Genomic DNA, 22,723 nt, shown 5'->3' with positions numbered 1-22,723 from the left:
AATTAATAAATGGCATTCCAAGAAACAAACTTGCAGAGGCATCATAATGTTGAATTGCAGAAAATTTTACAATACTCCCCCCAACTTTTAAAGATACATTATCAACATAATGGGTGAGATTGACGGAGCCACCAATGGTTTCGGAAATCAAAATATTTTGTAAAGGTTTCCATAACCCTTTGAATAATGATGGTCATACTAACTTGTTGGAGCCACCTGTGTCAATGAAAGCATCCACAGAGATCCATTCCCCTTTGACAAGAATTTCAACAGGAATGTAGAGAAGATTGTTAGTTTTAACAATATTTTTGAGGAAGGAGCTTTCATCAGTATTAACAGAGGTATGAATAGGAAAAGATGAGGATGAGGGAGAAACTGTCTTTGGGTAAGGGCAAAAAGAATTCAAAGTGGATTGTGGAGGCAGGGAATTTAAAACGAAGTTTGAATTCTCAGTACCTTGAATTGTAGAGACAGAGGGGACAATATCATCTGAAAAATCTTCAGAGGTCTCATCGGTGTATTCATCTGAGCTATATTCATCACTATAGTGCAAATCATGTTCATCTTCTGATTCAGAACAATCATAGCAAATATTCATTTTTTGACAAATGTCTGGGACTGACTCAGTATCGGACAGGGAAGCATCAGTTAGGATATATACATCTGACACTTCATCTTGGGAATCAACAATAGACTAGTTATCTACAAAATCTTCAATTTCTATACATGTTTTTAACTTGTTCGAAGAGCTTTTGGGACATTTTCGAGCAAAGTGACCTTCTTGCTTGCATATAAAACATGCATTGTCTCTCTTTGGTTTCCTGTGTTTTTTCAAATATTTGAACTTTCTGAATGGTCGTCTAGGGTTAGCTACTCTCGTGGTTCTAAACTTACCATACCTTTTGGATTTTCTCTTTTTAAATGGTGTCCATGGGAGTACAGAATGACATACATCAAGACCAGGAGAAAAGTCTTGGGCTTTCTTCTGCCAACAAAGATATTTAACCTTTTCCTGACACCTAAATAAGAGATCTATCCAGTAAGTTTGGTCGATCTTTTTGCCTTGGACTTCTAGATCTTTCATGATCATATCACCTAAATTTCCAGGTAGTTTTGACAAGAAGGAAATCTTTTGAGTAGAATCATTGGTAAGATTAGCTTTATAAATCTTTGCCATATAATCATTACCAAACTGTTCTAAAAATTTCAGATCCTTTAATTCCATTCTTGTTAAATCTGTTATAATTTGTTTCCTTTCATCAGCTGGTTCAGGAACAAACTGAGTTTTGAGTAGCAATTCTAATGTAGCTAATCCTGCCGCAGCTACATTCATTCTTTCTTCTTCTGATGGTCCCATCCACCAGTCATGGACAATTCCGGCCATTCTTTTTTCTGCTAGGGAAAATATAGAAATATTATCTAATCGGGAGACAACTTGCATCTGATAAAGGGCACCAATCCAAATTCTAATAGACTCGGCTGGATTTGTAGATTTGTCTAAATCAAGAACATATCCAGTGGAATTGGCTGCAAACAGATCTTCTTCAACCCTTGGGTATTTATGGACTTCTCGAAGTACATTGGCTTTTTGGAGAGATGGCAAAATGAAGGATGGAAATTTAGAGGCAACATTTTCTAAAGTGGCTATTTCACTTTTTGGCTTTTGAAAATTAATAGACTTTACTGGCTCTAATCTCCTTTCAGCTTGAGAACTGGACTCAGCTTCACTTCCTTCCTGTTTTTCATCTATATCCCAGTAGTTAGGGGCATCCATGGATATAGAGAATTTGGGAGTTTTGGATTCTCTCCTTTTCTTTTCTTTTTTCTTCTGTTTGGCTTCTCTCCTGTGTTTTTCTTCTTGCTGTTCATCATGGAGAAGCTTAAGATTAGCCAAAATCAACTCACTCTGGGATCCTAAATCATCAAGGACTTCTTCTGCATGTGCACACCATGTTGTAAGATAATTACCTATTTGGTAAGTCTGATCTAACTCATTGGTGTTTTGTGCATTATGCTCTATGAGAGGAGCACAATCAGCTCGAGTTGCTGGCTGTTTGGATGGAGAAGAGGTAGTGCAAAACTTTGTCTTAGGGGGCCATTTCCCACCTTTTACAAAACGATGGTTGGCATACTGCCATTCTTCAACAGGAGGATATTGGGTATGAGAAATACGATGCATTTTATTTACAGCTAAAAAAGGTTTTGATTCTGGTATATACAATTCGGTCGGGGACAACTGTGGTTCAGAAAGACTAACTTCTTCGAGTGGGGGTAACTCAACGCTTCTAGAAGATGACGCTTCAGTTGGAGGTACAGGAATTACAAAACGACGAGGCCTGACAATGGGTCGAGGAATCTCTAATTTTTTGGGAATTAGCTTGACTTGACCATTATCAATAGAGACTCGTTTAAGCTTAGACTCAGGCTTTTTGTCATCTGTAAGTGACTTGTACTGAAAATACCAATTGCTTGGCAATGTATTCGGATCATATAAAACACCTTCAACTTGTGCATTCGACAGACCAACAGTAACACAATCTTTTAAAACAGGTTGTTTCAATTTAGGATGAGCCGTGTTTGTTAACTGGAAAGAAGCTTGGACTAATGTAGAAAGATACTCACTATCTTCTATCATTTCGATACCTTGAACTCCCACTAAGAGTTTCCAACAATCCTTAAGATGGGCATCATTCAAACTGATAGAGTAATCAGGATATATTGTACCATATTGACATCCAGTGGAAAGATTTCCCATAATAGTTCCTATACGTGCACTGTCATAAGTTTGATGACGGGTATCAAAGAGTTCAGCAATGCAGGGGGTATTTAAGCCATGTCGGAATAGAGGAGCAAGACCAATTCTTATACCACCAAAATGAAGATAAGCATACTTCTGATCTTTTACATATTGTCTAAATTTCTTGATCTCATCATCAGAAAATAAATTTAGAGCTATTATTTGGACTGCGGGACCAGAAAGCTTGATTCTACATAGACTGCATTGCATGCAATACTTATTAATTCTTATTAATATTGTTTATACAATTCTGGGCCTTTCCCAAATTACTTCAACAAATTACTAACTTATCATAATTTAAAAAAATAAAGACATTATTTACATCACTTCTTCTCTTTTTGTCTTTCCTTTTTGTGTTCACGAAAATCAAGCTAGATCCACCGAAAGGGACCACGCCCCTCACCCAAAATAATTTGAGCCTAACCGCAAAGGCATCGAGGAGAATTAAACCCATGATCGCCCAATGACAAGGTGCTTTATCAATAGGACCTTGACCATTTGAGCTAACCCTCATGCCTCTTTACACAATTTTTTAATTATTCAAACTTAAAATTAAATTTACTTTCAAAAATAAAAATAATTATAAACTATTATTTTATAAATAAAGCTATCTCAAAATTTTATATAATTTAAAATAAACAGTATTATTTTTTTCTTAAATGTAATCTCATCATCTTAACTAAGCAGTTTAATATATCTTTTATAACTCAACCTCACTATACTAATTAAGAATTGTACTACCACTTTGTATTACTCATCATAATATGTAATATAAACAAAATAACATAGGAATTTATTTTGGTTGTGGTTGATAATATTGATTTGTATTTTATTATTTATTTTTATTTATAAAATTTAATATTATTTTGCAATTAATAAAAAAAAATATTATTTCTATAAATTAAAAAAATTAGAATTATTGGCAAATCATTTTTAAAGAGTATCAACTTATAAGTGAAGTAAACATAACACTAACATTTTTAATGGGTTAAAAATGCAATATGTAATTTATATACCAGCTTAGATCCATCTTAACCCCAGATCTATCAAGTGTCGAGAGGGATCGAATATCTCGAGGTGCAAACCTATTTTTTGAGTGTAAAGCTTGAGGAACAATTTACACCTTGAGAGATTTGATCCCTCTTGATGCTTGATAGATCTGGGGTTAAGATGGATCTAGGTTGGTTTTAGTCATGTGCGGTCATACAAAATTTGTTGAACATATAATTATTTTGATCATTTTAAATATGCTAAATATGTATAATATTAATTTGGTCAATTTAACTTTAACTTTGCTTAGTTACCTCAGTTTGTTGAGATGAGAGAGACTCTTAGTAACTTGAATGATGAAAAATGATGAAATAAAAATTTTAAGTGCAAAGTGACAATGTAACAATGTTGAATGATAGAAAATGTGAATAATAAGAATATAGTGAATTACAAACAATCTTCATTGCAATCAATCTGAAACTATTTTCTTCTACTATTCTTATTGTCACACCTATTAGTTATTTTCTATTACCGTGTTTGAATGCAAAGTGATTAACAATGTTAAATGATGGAAAATGGGAATAATAAGAATGTAGCCAATTACAAATAGTTTACAATTTTAAGAAGAAGACTTTTTGGGTAAGTGAACAGTTTATTTAGGATTAAAATTCAAGTATTGTATTTATGGTTGAAGTACTGTAACAAAGAAGTCAATTCACATCATGGGAGAGGTTTGTATGTTTTGGGGGTGAGATAGAGATATAGATGTTGGCGGGGGTGGTGGGGAGAGGGAAGAAGAGAGATGAAAAGGCATGGAGGGAGGAAGAGATATAGATACAGAGAGAGAAAGAGAAGGGGAAGAAAGAGAGAGAGATAAATAGATAGATAGATATGGAGAGAGAGAGTGTGTGTATGTTTGGGGGTGATATAGAGAGATAAAGAAGGAAAGACAATGGGAGATAGAGATATAGATGGAGGGGGCAGTGTTGTGCTTACAATGAAAACAATGCATCTAGTACAAATAGTCAAATAGGATTAGAAATCAACATCTACACTAAAATCAATGCATCTAGTGCAAACAATAAAATAGGATTAGAAATGAACATATATAGTAAAATCAATGCATCTAGTGCAAGTAATCAAATAAGATAAGAAATTGATACCTACACTAAAGCCAATGCATCCATTGCAAGCAATCAAATAGGAGTAGGAATCAACATCTACACTGAAATCAATGCATATAATGTAAGGTAGTAAATAAGATTAGAAATCGACATCTACACTGAAATTAATTCATCTAATGCAAGTAATCATATAGGATTATAAATCAATATCTACAAAACCAATGCATCTAGTGCAAGAAATAAAATAGGAGTAGAAATCAATATCTACACTGAAATAAATGCATCTAGTATAAGGTATTAAATAGGATTAGAAATCAACATCTACACTAAAATCGATGCATCTAGTGCAAGTTATCAAATGGGAGTAGAAATCAACATCTACATTCAAATCTGCATCTAGTGTAAGGTATTAAATAGGATTAGAAATCAACATCTACGCTGAAATCAATGCATCTAGTGGAAGCGATCAAATAGGATTAGAAATCAACAACTACACAAAATCAATACATCTACTCTAGTGAAAAAACAAAAATTCATGACTTTATAGATCTAACTTCTATGTTTGTATTTGTCTTTGTATCTCTTTCTTCTTCCCTCCCCTCCTGCCACCTATATCTATACTTCCCTCCATCTCTCCTTATTTGTCTCTCTTCTCATTCCCCTAAACACATCTCTCTCTCTCTCTCTCTCTCTCTCTCTCTCTCTCTCTATATATATATATATATATATATATATATATATATATATATATATATACCTCTCTCTCTCTTTCTCTCTCAACCCCCAAACATACACACTCTCTCTCCATATCTATCTGTCTTCCTCCCTCCCTCTCTTTTCCTCTCTCTTCCGCCTTCTCTCCCCCCTCCATCTCTATCTCTATATCCCCTTGCCTCTCCTTCTCACTACCAAAAACATACACCCTCTCTCCATATGTATCTATCTCTCTCTCCCTCCCTCTTCCTCTCCCTCTCTCACTTCCCCTCTTCTCTCTCCCTCTCTCTCTTCCCCTGTCGCTCTCTCTCTCCCTCCCTCCCTCTTCCTCTGCCTCTCTCACTTCCCCTCTTATCTCTCTCTCTCTCTCTTCCCCCATCACTCCCTCTCTCTCTCTCATTGTCTCCCCATCTCTCCCTTGTCACTCCCTCTCCTTCTCCACCTTTCTCTCTCTATGTCTTTCTTCCCCTTCCAACTCCATCTCTCTCTCCCCCTCTCTCTCCTCTCCCTTGAGTCCTCTCTCTCTCTTCCTTCCTCTCTCTACCTTTCTCTCCCAACTCCCTCTGTCTCTCCCCCCATCAGACAGACACACTCTCTCTCTCTCCACCCTCCAACTTTGTCACTATCTCCCTCTATCTCTCCTCCTCTCTCCTCCCTCTATATCTTTGTCTCCCTGTCTCACTTCCCCTTCTTTCACTATCTCTATCCTCTCCTTTTCTCTCCCTTCCTTGTCTCCTCTCTCCCTCATTCCATCTTCATCTCTCCCTTATCACTCCCTCTCTCTCTCTAACTCTATCTCTTGATGCCTTTCTTATTCCCTCTTCTCTTTCCCCCTTCCAACTCCATCTCTCTCACCCCCTCTCTCTCTTCTCTCTCTCAAGTCCCTTCTCTCTTCCTTCCTCTCTCTCCCACCTCCCTCTGTCTCTCCCCCCCATCACACACGCTCTCTCTCTCCACCCTCCAACTCTATCACTATCTCCCCCTCTCCCCCATCGATTTCTATGTATCCCTATCTCTCTCTTCCCCTTCTTTCCCTATCTCTATCCTCTCCTTTTATCTCCCTTCCCTCGTCTCCTCTCTCACACATTCCATCTTCATCTCTCCCTTGTCACTCACTCTCTCTCTCTCTCCACCTCTATCTCTCAATGTCTTTGTTATTCCCTCCCTCTCTCCTCCTCTCTCCTCCTCTCTCCCCCTCCTCTCTCTCTCTATCACTCCCACCTCTATGTCTTTCTTCCCCACTCCATCTCACTCACTCTCTCTTAAATATGATCCCATTGTATTATATTTAAGAAAGTATCTAAATTAAAATCTATATATATTTGGTTGTAAAATATTAAACCTATAGTTTGAATCAATCATGTCAAAGAAAATACAATAATAAAAAACTTAAAAGAATCATGCACTATATTTCCTCTATATCATTGTTAGTCACTTTGTTTTCTCTCTTTGTTTAGATCCTTGGCTAAAATGAATCTATCCTCGATTTAATCTCTATGGGAATATTTTTAGTACTCATGAGGATGGAGGGTTTAGATATACCTCAAAAGTAATTATAACCATTTTTATTTTAGATTTAATTAAAAAAATTTATAAAATTAAATTAAAATAAAGTATTTGTAAAATATTTTGATTTTAAAATAAGTTATGGTTTGTGGGCACGTGGTATTGATAAGCCATGGTATTATGATTTTCTTCCCTCCTCTCCTTTTCTCTATCTTTGTCTTCTCGGCATTGTCGCATGGTATTGTAAAAAAACATATTTAGAAGTTAATAATATCCATGGTAAATATTCATGATTAAAAATCTTGTTATATTGTAAATATTAAATTTTTATCACCTTATTATTTAAATTTAAAAATGACTATGCAATCATTATTTTAATTTATATGGTAAAATGGATGTTAATTTATCAGTACTATTTATATGTTATATATTTTAATTTGATATGTATATGATACTTTCTTTTATCTAAAAAATTGTTCATAATTTTATTAATAAAAAACAAAATTACAATATATAAAAAATTGAATTTAAAAAATATCTCACATCTCGCATCTAAGTTGACACATCTAACGCTCACCTATTGGCCCTAAACTAGAGCGCTCTGCGGGCAATAATTAAATCATGAAAATGATAAATTTTATATAGAAATTTGGATAATTTAAATAATGTAACCTCTCGGGCAATAATTAAATCATGAAAGTGATAAATTTAATATAGAAGTTTGGATAATTTAAATAATCTAATTTATAGTTTTGAAAATATAGATATTTATATTAATAGGTGTGTTTATTTTGGAATATGATTTCCAAAATTTAAATTTGATTATTAATAATTATTATGTGAATGGTAAGGGTTTAACGTCTATAAAATATTCTTAGTATTATCCATACCTTAAATATTATGGTTTATCTTCAAAGTAGTTTTGACCATTTTATTCTTTTAGTTAAATCGATTAATTAAAAGAAAAACTCACATGAGCGAGAATAAGTTATGGATTTATGGGTATGTGGTATTTATAAGACATGATACTTACCCATGGTATTGGAAAATGGGGTTAATCTCCCTGGTTTAAAATATTATTACATGTTTTTTAAAATGTATATATGTTTAACTTGTGTATTAATTTGTTTTAATAATAATAATAGTAATGGAATTAACTTTTATGATTTTTTCAAATTTTAGCAACATAAGATGTATAATCAAGTATTTAAATGTTTATCATGGATTGATGTCTATCGTTTATCAATCATTTAATTTATATTGTTGTGCTAGATATATATATTGTAGATATTTGTCTATCGTTTATCAATCATTTAATTTATATTGTCGTGCTATATATATATATATATATATATATAGTAGATATTTATTTATGAATGTTGAGTAAAGAAAATATTGTAAATATAGATTTAGTTTTACTAAAAGTGTGTCAACATTGACCAATGCAACTTATAATGTTTAAATCTGAAAAATAAATATTTTTTGTTTAATATATATATATATATATATATATATATAAACATAAACAAAAAACAAAAAACAAAAAAAAAATCTATTTTTCAAACAGCTGATTAGACCGTAACTTGAACATCTTATTGCAGCTTTTGCACAATATAATGCCATGTGGATAACTATCTCACATATTTTATGCCATAATTTATGGATATATTGCAATATTCAAGCAATATTTTTAGATATTTGTATAGTGATTTATTATTAGTAATCCAAAAACAAAATCATTAAAAAAAGATCATACTTCGGTAAATAACATATTTAACATATTTATCATCAATTACTTCAAACCAAAATTTCACATAAAAAATGGATATGAATAAAATGTAAATAATTATATTTACTAGGAGTTACTTCCCACCATTATTTAATATTTAACATATTTATCATCAATTACTTCCAATAAAAATCTCACATAAAAAATGGATATGAATAAAATGTAAATAATTATATTTACTAGGAGTCACTTCCCACCATTATTTATGTTTTGCTCAACACTTATGTAGAAGTCAAAATTGTAAATGTATAGATTTAATAGTAGATTTACATGTATAGGTTTGGTAGGCTAATAATTTAAAGGTAGTTTATATATAATTTTTTTCATTTAAGGTTCATTGGCAGGTCATATATTTGTTGTATGTTCATTGACAGGTCATATATTTGTTGTTATTTTTTTTATTAGTGGTTTGGTCTCAACAAATTGTTGTTTATGGAGATTCCAAATTAATTATTGATTGAGGGAAATTGTTGTTTTTGGAAATTCCAAACTAATTATTGATTGAGCCAAAGGAAAATGCGATTTGGAGACTCCTACACTATCAAATTGGAAAGAGAGGATAAGAGTTCTTATTAATGTTTTCCAAAAATTGTCCATTTCCCACATCTACAAGAATCAAAATGGTGAGACCGACACTCTATCCAAGACTAGCTGCAGGGTTGTTCCTGAAAGATCCGTTTCTAATCTTTCATCTACGGTAAACTACAAGAAACTGGACACATCAATCTTTCATCTATGGTAAACTACAAGAAACTGGACACATCAGTATTTGAAGATTTTTTTTTATCGATTGAACAATTAAGATTATCCTATTTTCTTCTTTTACTTGCTCCACTAATGGTTATATTTTCTGCATCTTTTTTTGCTCTTCTGTAACTTAAAATGTTATGATGAACAATACAATCTGAACTGGCTTCTACCCTTGTTTTCAGACATTTACAAAAATGGCATGCATGACACCTAATATTGTACTTTATTACTCATCTTAATAAAAGCGTTTTTTCTGTTTGGGAAAAAAAAATCTATCACTTATCTTCGTCCTTGGCATTTTTACAGTTCTGGGAAGTGGTGGACATCTTTCCATCTTGTTACTTGGATGAAAATAATATAATTACGCTGCCTAGGTTGAATTGTTGGGTTTTCGTTAGAATAGTTGAATTTAATTTGAGTGTAGATTTTGAAATCAAAGAAGCAAAAGGTCTTGAAATATAACAAAATAATAATAATATATTTTTGACTTACTCATTAAAACTCTACGTAGTTACGATACCCATCCTTACTTCATCGCTAGATCTCCTCACCATGGCTTTCCTAACTTCAACGCTGGATCTCCTTAGATTTCTGGCATGGCAATAAAACAAACGCCATAAATTGAACAGAACGGGCCACCTTACAATCTCGTGTTGCAGAAAAACAGAAGTCATAGATTGAAGAGAACAAGCTACCTGACAAGCCCATTCCTTTCATCTGTATTGTGTATCTGAAACATCGCATTTGACATGCTACCAAGTTGTTTCTCCAGAGTGAACAGTGTGGCCTTATTGAATCTTTCATATGTTTCCAAAATATACCTTTAACACGGATCTACTTAGTGTGCATGTAATTCCTTTTTAATTTGCATATCCACTACTCTTTTTTTGGGAGGAATTTTTTATAGATAATTTTTCCAAATCACAATTGAATTTTTATAAACAATTGGATTTAGAATAACTACATAAATGTTTTCCGCATAAAATGTTATCAAAGATTTGAAAATTTGTATTTGGTGTAATAGTGGTATAATGTTAAATGGAAATTACCATAAATTAAATTAATATTTTTAAAGTTAATTTTAATTTTAAATATTGTAAATATAGATATTGAAATTATTATAGGTTTTACAATAAAGTAAGGAAATAATATGTGTATGTGTTAATTAAGTTTAATTTAGATTGTTGGAAAGAATCATTGTGATCCTTCTCAATTCACATGTTTATACATTAGAATAGACTAATTATGTGATGCTCTTAAATCGGTATATGCTATGGTCTGACCATGTACCAACAATTTCTCTCTTTCCTTCAAGCTCATAGGGATGCAAATTTTTTCTTTAACCTAGTTCCTACTGTCCAAATATATATATATATATATATATATATATATATATATATATATAAACATGATTTTGTACTACTTTAAGGAAAAGATAATATTCTTGTAGCTATTGGCCCACTACTTCGAAAACCAAACCTCTATCTAGAAAATTGTTGATTAACTTAGAACTAAAATTGTTATGATTTTTTAAAAGAAAAGAAAAGAAAACTATTTTTTCTATTGTATTCTTAGCTTATCTCCTTATAGGTTTACTCAAATGTCAAGTGTAGGCACCTCCTCGATGTAGAATTGATCAAATGCCAAATATAGGCACATTTGAGTAAACCTATAAGAAGATAAGCCAAAAATACAATTAAAACGCAGTTTTGTTTTCCCTTCAAAATATTTACACCCAGTGATGACATCATTGTATTGAATCTTATTGGTTATTTTAAAGTTGATTTTGTTAGTATATTTTTTATTTTGAGGTCAAATTTTGGCTTCAAAGATTCCGTAATGATTATTGTTCCAAAGTATGTCATAAGTAAAGAGAAATGCATGTATATGAACCAATGACAATTTGTGAAATATGAATGGAGCTACATATGGGTGTAGAGATTTTGATTCTAAATAGAAGGTAACAAGAAGACCTTTTGAGACACAACAACCTTCATGTAACTATGTTTTACCTATTTTGATTATGAAAGCTAGTTTTCATTGTTTCTAGCCTAAGTTAGAGAGCCAAGAAATTTGTTGGGTAATTGTTCGAATTAAGCATGAAAGGTACTAAGAAAGGGGAAGTACTAAGGAATTGTTGGATCAAACAAGGAATCTCTTTGTGTTGTGCAAGCCCATTGTGTCAACATTGTGAATGACAATAGGCCCTGAATTAGTAGGTTGAAAGATAACATACTAATTTCTATGTATGAAGGAGAGGTTCCTTTATGATTCTCCACCATATATTGAACCTTGTTATTATCTTAGTTAGTCTTCCTCTTGAGGCATCAAATCTGGCTCAAGGGTGGCTAGTTGCAAGAAATATATAATGTAGTTGAGTCTATGTTGGGTTTCCCTTCTTTAGTTTCTAGCAAAGCTTAACTGACTAAGATAAGTGTAATTATTTCTCTTTTAATGAAATGGAATTATTGTTCAAAGTATTCATGAATATTGCTATGCTAGGTTATTGGGTATGTTTGTAATGATGAGTTAGGACAATGTTTAACTGTGTATGGCTACTAGTTATTGCTTCTCATAAAAATGAACTATGTAAATAGAGGTAGTCATTAAATTCTCACATCTATGATAGTTGTGAGATGTATGTTTTTGTGAAATAGAAATCAGAAGTTGAACTTATTTCTAACGCTCTTCATGTGTTTTATTATGTGAATGGAATGTATTAGGTGATTTTTGGAATTGAATAGTTGTGTTGTATCCCTATTTGGAATGAGAACACTTCAATGTTTTCCATGGTTAGAGACTTTGGAAGGTTCTGGAAAACCCGTTGGTTTGGATAACTTTGGAATTTTTTTGTAGTCTACAGGAGCTCTAAGCTATCATAGATCTGTTAAGTATGTGTATCTAAACAATTATGTTTCCTCATTAGATAAGTCAAAAAGCTAGTCTCTTAGTTTGTAAGTGTTTGGAGATTGAAGTATGAATTTTTTAATTCCAAACTAGTGAGAATAATATCATTTTGTTGAGTGAAGACATGGGTTTTACCATTGACCATATCTTTAACTTATTGAGAAGATGGCTACTTTTGGGCAGTGATTTAGATTGAGGATGTTTAAGATTTTTGTACATTTATAATTATTCTAGGAAAGTTTCTACCCTATCAAGATTGAAACTTAGTCTTTAGGGTAGGCTGGAAAAATATAACATAAGCTTGTAACCCTAGAAATTTTGGGGATTATCCCTTTGGACATTACGGGATTAAGTTTGGAAATGTGGGGATTTAAGGTTTAGCCCGAAACCCTAGTCATGTGTACCATAGGGAAGAAGTGACCAAGGGCTAGTGAGAAAGTGGCTAAAGTCGAAAGAGGGTGTAGGAGCAAATGTGCATGCTATTTGGAAACCCAGATAACCAAGAATCTAGGAATTTCCCTTGATGAAGCACTAGCAAAGGTGTGGAGTGTTCCAAATATGTGGACATATGGATCATTAGTGCTCACGCCGTAGGGAAGTTGGTATCTTCTAGATATCTACAAATCTAGATATTCAAACATATGGAAAACTATATAAAGTAATTTTATCAAAAACCCAATTGTTGGATGGTGGAACTTGCATACGATGGAACCCTAAGATGGAGGAAATATGATGTTAATGTTACAAGCTATTTGAAAAATCCAAAAAATGATAACTAACATCATGAAAAACTTGGATCTTTATAACAACAAGATAGACCATATGGGGGTTATGTGGCATCCATGCACATAATGACGTGGTAGCTGATATGTCATGTTGAGATGGCATGCAGGATGATATTGGGTGACATGGCATGCCCACATGGCACTAAGTACAAAGGAGTTGATGTGGTAATCAAGGTGGAACCTACATGGTAAGGGTGACATGCAAATGGGGAGTCTAGTGGTTTAGCATTTCATTTAAATGGATTTTTTGTAGGTTTTGGATATTCAAAGATCCAAATACATAGAGGATTCACTAAATTGACCGAGATATATGTTTGGATATAGATGTATCTAAAGGTTTGAAGTGTTAAGATGGATCTAGATATGCTAGAAATATACCAGATTGAAGATCGAAGATCCATAAATCTTTATAAATATGATTTAATGAAAATATCATATTTGAATTCAAGCTAACAGGATGATGTGTATAATAGAGGACATGGCCCTATGCGATGGTGAAATGTCGATAATATTTCCCATGGGTCATTCACACATTAGCCAATGTTACCTTTCATGGTAGGGACATGTTGGAAAAGGACCATTACATGTCTACCATGTGTCAATGATACAAATGTTGATGTGGCACTAATAATGATAAATGTCCTCATGGCCATAATTTAGTCTCTAGATCTCATGTTTAGATGAAATATATATCATTAGAAATATCTCGATGACCAAAAGACAATGGTGATCTCAGAAAGGAAGATGAATTTTGATAACCCCATCTCCATAAAATAGAAGGTTGGCTTTGTATAGTCAACACCATCAAAAAGGCTTTAAGGGGATTAGGGGGGTTATTGAGTGTTACGAGAGCTAGGTTTCAATGCTTGGGCTAAATGGGCTAAAGGAAGAGAGTGTGTTCGGTATTGTTATTGAGAAAAAATCCTTTATAAAAGGAAATTTTTACTATAATGGATGGCTAAAGTTTAGAATTTAATTTCTCTTTGAGAATCATTACTAATTCATATACTAAACAAGATTTGGCTGTGACTTGCAGCTATAATAGAACATCAATTTCATGTCATTATAGCGTAATGCATGTATGACAAGGGAAATTAGATATATTGAGTTTAATTCTTGTTATTAAGCTAACATTTGCATGTTCTTTCATCATATAAGAAAATATATAGCAGATAAGAGGAAGGAGTGTTTAGTATAATGGCATAGTGTAGCACGAAAAAAACTCCACACATTAAGGATGATGATTTAGATGTGTTATCACTTAGGTTGTTCCCAAAAGTTGTAAGAAAGGGAATACGGCCGAGGTAACCACATACCAATATTTTAGATACAGATTCTAGCCAATCTGCATCCAGAGAGGGTTCTCTCTTTATAATTTAGCTTTGTTTTGAGGTATATTAGGCTAGTTATGAAGTACAAGGGTTTTATTTAGAGCTTTGGTTGGAAGGATGGTGACTTAATAGAACAGTGAGGTAAAACTGAAACATTTCAGTCCATTGGGCATGATGGAGTCAAAGAAGGATGGCTTCCTGGGTTAAGTTTCTTATTAGAGGATTTATCACAGAGCAAGGTACTCAAATATGGAACAATTTATAGGCTAAAATCTGATGGAATGGAGTCAATGGGTGAAGGGCAATTAAGAATCCTTCATCATGTTGATAGGGGGAAAATGGATGATTACTGCTAAGGAGAAATTAAGAATTCCTCAGCTAATATTCAAGATGAAAGAACCAGGGGAAACATGAGCAATTAAGAATTCACTGTTTATGCTAATTCTGAAGAAAACATTAATAATAATAAAGACTGAACACAGAGTGCAAACAAGCAAATTCTGAGTTATTCTTTTTCTCTATTATTTAGATCATGAAACATATATGATATAGTAAACATAGAAACTATAAGACACAAGTTATAAGGGACTTATTGATCCATAAAACGATTCAAGAATTCTGCAACATGGTCCTTAGCATCAATTCTTCATCCAGTGAGCTTAACAAATATGGTTCCAACAGCTTTCTTATTTCCAAAATTGTTCAGTATTACAGTCAAAACTATGAACATCCACCACCAACCAACCCCAAATACTTCATCTGGGGGGTATTTATACAAAAATGTCAAGATATCATACAAAATATCTGATAGAAATAATATCTGCTGACAATTAATGTTTCTTTTACATAGATAGAGACAAATAGTCTTGAAAACATGGAGACAATAAATAGATGCAATAAATTCATCCTGCGCTGATTGATCCGTCTTTATGAGAAGTACTGGAGGTAGGTGCTACAAGTCGGTTCCCAACTGTCTTCTACTGATCTTCTGTGCTGATTTTTCTGCTTTGGCCAGACTTCCTTTAACGTTGATGTGATGCGCTTTGACCCGCAGGACCATGATTCATTTCTGTTCTGCGCATTATAGCAGATGGTGCACAATTTTGTTTTGACCAAAGATAAGTTTACAGGATTTCTAACATGCTTTGCCACCACTCTGGTCCTGGTATTTTATGTCTCTACAGCTTCCTTAAAGTCTCGTCAGTCTCTATGTACCTGAAGAAATTAGGTGGGATGGTGAACAGATGCTTCACCTCATGCTCTATGTAGAATAGATTTTCCAGGTTGTCATAAAGGGACTGGCTAGATGGAAGTGATTTTTTCTCCTGAAGTACTTGAAGATGCATTAGTTTGATTAACAACATATGTATTTAATTTATGTACATAGTCCTTATGCTTCATGAGACGATCATTATCTCCCAAAGGACTTGGCAAACCTTTTTGATGCAAGACTGTAAATTTGTCTGTGAAAGAATTAATTTCTGCCTGCATGTCCCGGCATCTTCTGTCCAAGTTTTGCATTAAATTTCTCATGGTTAGAACTCTCTTGATGTCCAAAATGGTACCTGTTCTGTCTCTAATATCCAGCGCTTCTAGTTCTTCACTGGTCTTGGTATTCAAAAAATGTATTAGCCTATTAGCTTGCTTAGGCATCTATCCCAATAAGGCTCTGGTTTTCTGAATTTCCACTTGGGCTACTCTTATCAAATCAACATGTTCACAAATGGTCTGAATAGATCTCCATACATCACTAAGGGATTGAATGATGTTGGTCCACAAAATTCCTCTGATTTCTGCCAGAGGCTTATGCAGGGAGAGATCCTTTTCTAAGGCTCTTACCTTGTTCTCCAATGCTTTGACTTCCCTTGTTTTCTCTGCCACATTCATCTTGGATTTATCATAGCTCTGCTCAACCTTTGCCAATTTTTCTTTGACTTGTTTCAGATCTGATACTTGGAGTTTCAACTCCTCCATGGCTTTTATTAGTTGCTCTGTGGTCATAATAGTGTCGTTTCTTGGTGCTGTTGCTACTGAGGTACCTGTGGTGATTTCTGTTGTAGGTGTTGGGACAGTGGGAGGCACTACTGTTATAACTATGGGAGGGGCAGTTGTGACTGTTGGAGCTACTTCAGGTGGCTAGGAGGTCGACTCTCCCTACTTTTCTTGTAGTTATTTCTCCAATGCCTGCTCTGTCTCACCCAATCTCTCGTTCAACCGCATGAGCAGGTCCATCATGTCCTCTTCGGATTTTTGTTGTACAACATCTGCTGTCTGTGGATGCATAGAAGAAGGCATTTTGAGTTGTTTTCTGAGGGCAGCAATGTCCTCTTCTTTTTTCCTCATTAGTGCATTTATGCCTTTGGCATCTTTGGGATCATGTCCCAGTTCAATGATAATATCCTCCAAGGATTTAATCCTGTTGTCCTTTGCTAGGGAAGAGGCTTTCTCTAAATCTAGCTTAGCAGAGGTGTTCTCTAATGAGTTTTGAAATTTATGTGCCAACATTGCTTTGTCAGCTAATGTAGAATACACCATCTCTCCAGTTTGTTTGTGCAGCTCAATCTGGTCTATTGGATGAATGTCTTTGGCGAAGACCTCCAGATTTTTCTTGATATAATCAGCTGTCAATTATGGTTGCTGCACCTTGGGCTTGAAATAGCTCATGATCATTTTCCCTTCTTTAATGTCATATGCTGACATTAATCTTTGCTATTTTGTGGGGGCCATCTTAAGATATTGGTTATAAATTTGCAGCCTCAATGGATCATTTCTAGCCTTTATTTCTGTGAATGTTCTTTTGATATCAGAGGTCTTCTTACTTGGTGGCCTAGTGGATGAAACTTCCACACTGTGCTGCCTTTCCAGCTCTTGCCTGTGTGAGCTGGTTGATGTGTCTATCACTGGGGAGGTCTGTGGGCTGGTTGCCCTCTCACCTCTTAGGCTTTCTATTGTTTCTTCAATGATTTCCTCTTCAGATAGAGGATTCAGTCTTTGCCTTTTTGCACCTGGCTGTTCTGTAGGTCCACTGATGGGTGTGGCCTCTTCTCTATCTCTTTTCTTGCCCTTTTCCTCATTTAGAGGAGTCTGTAATGCTGGTATCTCTGGTGCTTTAGTTTGTACTGGAGGAATTTGCTCCTGTTGATCAGTCATTGCTTGCTGCTCTGTGCCTGCTATTTCCTTGCCCTTTGAAGAGCCTGAAACTGGTGTGCTGGTTTCTTGTACAGGTTGCTGTGAAGTTCTAGCAGAAGATGCACCCACTCCAGTTTGCTGAGGTAGCTTGAAAGATACCTGTCCAAAAGAGTCCAGGTCAAGGGTCTTTTCTAAATCTTTCATAGCTTGTTCCATCTTTTCTTGCCGAGTAAGTTCTTCTACTAATGTACCCTCTACCCACTCATCCTAATTAGCATATTGTTCTACTTCAAGGATCCTATGATGTAGGTAAGTTGATAGTCAATTTCTTACTTTTCTGTCACTTATAAAGCTATTTGGGTCATATGGTACCCACCAGAATCTTTTCTTCAATTTAAGGTCTTCCCCTAATATCTTATCAGCATCTTCCCATGCTTCCCTCTTGTTAATGATAAAAGGACCTAACTGGTTTCTTATTCTTAGCTAAGCCTTTTTCTTTACATTGCAAAAGTGAGTTAAATCTGCATTGATAAGTTTCCTGAAATACTCCAGTGCAAATAGTCTCATGGGCACATATTTGGGCAACTTATAAGGGCATAGTTCACAGCCATATATCCTGATTTCAGTGTGATCCTGGTAGAAGTACTAGTCACCTATCTTGTAGTTTTTGGAGAGCTGTAAAATCTTCTTTATGTCACCAGAGAGCCTAGGAGGAGGAGCTCCTATCAATAGAGTGGAGGCTAGATGTATAAACAAGTCAATGAATTCACAGTAGGTATAAGGGGATTCACCAATTCTATGGAAGACCGAGGCCCAAAAGATCACAGACCTCCTTTCTCCTTTGGAATCCAATTTCCTGATGGGAAATATAAAATTGTCTGGGTAATAATACAACAGCAGATGGTATATGAAAGTTGTGTATTTAAACACTCCTTCTCTTTCCAAATTCATAAATTGAGCATGGATTTTGTCAGCAATGAAAGAGGCATAGTCATACTTAATAGCAGGGGGCTATCCTGGAGTAAAGGTGGATAACAGAACCAGGACCATCTCATCCACATATTCACTGGACCTAAATCCCAAGATCACTAATATCATGTCAAGAATAATTCTTCCAGTCTCATTGAATGAGACATATAAATAAGGAGGTGGGCCTTGGGGCTGGCAATCTGGTCTCATGAATATCTTAGCAATCCGGGTTATTTCTGCACTGGACAGTTGAGAGCCTTGCTCAAGCAAAAATCCCATGGAAAGAGGAGCAAGAGGCTGAACTGGATGGAAGTGTAGCATCTCATTGATAGACTCAATAGTTATGTAAAAGAGAACAGTTTGTGTTTGGGTCCTAACTGCTTTACTGACAGGGTCATAATTGGCACAGCAGTGGTGAACAATATCTGGGAACACATTGACTGAGGGAAGGTAATACCTGGGGAGATTGGATTCCCATATTCCATAGATATCAGAGTTGTTCAAATGACTGTTTCTAATTAGGCAGAAAGTATGAAGATGATTTTGGCAACCAATCGGGTCTTTTATTTGGAAATCTTTGTCGGCCAAGGGTAAATGATGCTGGTCTATATGAGGTGCATTGAGGGGTGCTACATTGAGGGCCACAGGGGCTTCCATTGTTCAGTTCTCTATGTTTTTAAACTGGAGGTTGAATTTTTGTGGAAAAAAGGGCAAAAGAGCAGTTCTGGATGGGTTGGTATGGCAATTATGGACTGCTTCAGTTTGAATTTGGCTCCTATAGGTATAATTTGTAGAGGAAAACTGAAAATATAGGTTCGGGAGGTGGGATAGGGTAAATACCTGTGTTCTGGAGGCAAATGAGTGTAATTTGCAGGTTGACTGACGAGTTGCGCAGCAGGATGCTGGTCTTTGCTTGGTCGAGTGGCAGACTGGAGCTTCTGTAGTTGCTTGGACGTAGTTTGCATGCAACAGTCTCACAAAAACAACGAATAAAAATGGGCAAAAATGACAATTTTACAAGTTTTTTAACAAAAATTGGCTTCACGGGGCTTTTTGGCTCTTTTATGTCGGATGATGTCATCGGGACATGACGTTTTGTCATGACGCGGGGTACGGATGCTGATGTGGAGGTGACATAATGATGACGTTAGCGGGCGGGGTCAGCGGGAGGGCGGTAAGCGGTATTGGCCCGCACCGCTTATGCGCTAAGGTGGTTTCGGGAGGAGGGGCCGTGAGCATAGCGGGAGGGCGCCGCGTGTCCTAAGTACGGTGGTAATACTGCCAGCTCCCCAAGCGGTAAACATCGACGAGGAAGGGCCTCGCGATATGATCGTGGGCCGTTGGATGCGCGGGCCCAAATCTAATGGTTGGCGCTTAATGGATCTGGTGGAGGGTTACGGCGTAGGGACCCACGTATATAAACAATGATTAAAATATATCGGGGTGATTACTATTGGTTGTCGGGGTGTTTAAACAGTTAATTGACCAGATGTTAATTAATCTTTGAATATTTGCGTGCGGGGAGGGTTATTATATGGTTCTTGATGAACCTATAATCCCTATTTAAACAAAATATGGCCATAATCGACTGGGGGCGGGATTATTACACATTGAGGGTTTTATTGTAAAGATATATTAATACGAGGGAAGGGGAATTTGTAAGGGATTTATATAATAGTGTTAGTAGTTAATATGGGTTTATATATATATATATATATATATATATATAAAACACCAAGTTATAAAGTTTGATAACTTAGGTTGAGGGAACAAAAGGATTTTTACACAAGAAATGTGGATTCTTTGCCTAAAGCAAGAATGTTATTTTCCTCAGGATTTTTTATGAAATGGGGTGATTTAGGAGTATTGAGCAGATCTCAATATCCTTGAGGGGAGGTTAGTAAGTGTTTTTAGGAAAAGTGTGAAGGGAAGTTAGACATGCCTCACTTGATTTGTAGCTAAACAATTGCCATTGTACCTATGATAACAATAAGATGAACATCTTTGAGAGACAAAATTGATCATAAGCCTACTTCTGCAACCCCAAAACTGCCTACCCAGGCTATTATACCTAACATTTTTCTTCTTCTTCCATGGGTGCACTTGGACTAACAAACCCTTACAAATTCTCTTTTCTTTTCATGGGAATCCTATCTAAGTCTGCACTTATCACATCCAAGGGCTCAGATTTAACAATTGGGCTCCTTTGCTTCTCTACCTATCTACTTATCTGCCAAGATTAAGCTGTTTGGACAGATTTTATTCTCTATCCCTAAAACAAAAAATTCAAACAAGAACTGGCCAAGATTAAGCTGTTTGGCCATCTATCATCTGTGGCAAGAGTCAACCAACTGCACAAAATGAGATTCTTTGCAAAAATAGAATAGTAGTGGCATTTTGAACTAGCACACTTTCCTAGTCCTTTATTTTGGGGTTCATTTCTTTTCTTTTTTCTCTTGACCATTTCATTCTTTTTGCCCTTTGATCTTTCTTTTAGGGCATACCCTCTTTTCATTTTTTAATTTTTTGATTTTTTCAAAATATGGAACCTTTGTAGCAGGGAAAGGATGAACATATTTGGACTTTTACCAGTCAATCATGAAATATGACACCTATTGGTATAGGAGCATAACAAGATGAAAGAAAAATTGTTGAGATCCCTAATCTGAATGTAAATTATCATACACCCATGCTATTCATCGACCCATGTTATGTATCCACCCATAAAATATACCCATGGTATTGTAAGTGACATCCACCCATGGTATTCATTCACCCATAATATTTACCCATGGTATTGTAAGTGAGATCCACCCATGGTATTCAATCACCCATGGTATTTACCCACCCATGGAATTTACCTATGGTATTATAACTGAAAAAATACTATAAGTAATAGGCCGCATTTTCTAAAAGGACATATTGTCCACCATAATGTAGCTTTTACAATTATTCTCTATTTTAATAAAAAGAATTCCTTGTGGTTTTGTTTAATGCGTGTTCTCCTATTTTCTAATGATATTTCAATTTTTCAGATCTTGAGGGCCTCCTCCCCCCAAGATCCCTTTCAATTTTTTAGATCTTGGGGGCTTCCAACCAAGATCTGGATCATTGGTATCAGATTTAGGTTACGACATCATGGGAATGAGGGTTTGACGCATATTACATTTTCAAAATTTTGTAGTAATATTAAGAAAACTTCATGCACATTCTACAACCTTCACAAAACACTTTCTTGGGTAAAACAGAAATATTTTTTTATTATTTTTTTCATTTTTTGGAAAGATTTTTTTGGGTAGCAAGTTTGAAAATCAGATCTGAAACTTTTGGTGTAAAATTTAGAAAAACAAGTAACAAATTTGGATTCCTTGCAAAAAAAATACCCAAATTCAAAAAACAATTGACTGAATCGGAGTCTGAATGAGGGAGATATTGCTGATTTAGAAGCAATTGTGTTGCAGAATTGTTTCTGACTACAATTCATGGACGAAGAATCTCGTATCATTTTTTGATGTTTTTGTACATAATTTCAAAATCATTATTACATATCTAAGATCCTCTTGAAAATCACCCAATTTCAAAAGAAAAAAATTGGTCGAATTGAAGTTTGGATCAGGGAAATATCGCTGATTTAAAATCAACTATTTTTTCAGAACTTTTGTGATGACATGATAATTGTAGTGTGAATCTAAGTTTCCCGAGTGTCCGGATAGGGATTTCAATTACATGGGAAGATTAACAATGGTCATTCTATAATAAACAGTATGATTTATATTGACCAAGTTATGCCCATTTTAAATTAGTTTTTATATCTGGAACAACATTTAGAGCGGGGTCCATTTGGAGACGTTCCCTCCCACCCCAATCTAGTAGGCACCTACTTCACATTCTTTAGTTTCAACATAACAACATCTGGCTTGCATTCTTTGGAG

Source organism: Pinus tabuliformis, chromosome 8, assembly GCF_031772625.1.
Source record: "Pinus tabuliformis cultivar Carrire ecotype Pingquan chromosome 8, CPIR1, whole genome shotgun sequence".
Classification (NCBI taxonomy): Eukaryota; Viridiplantae; Streptophyta; class Pinopsida; order Pinales; family Pinaceae; genus Pinus; species Pinus tabuliformis.
The sequence above is the reverse complement of the archived record's forward strand: the minus strand, read 5'-3'. Positions refer to the sequence as shown.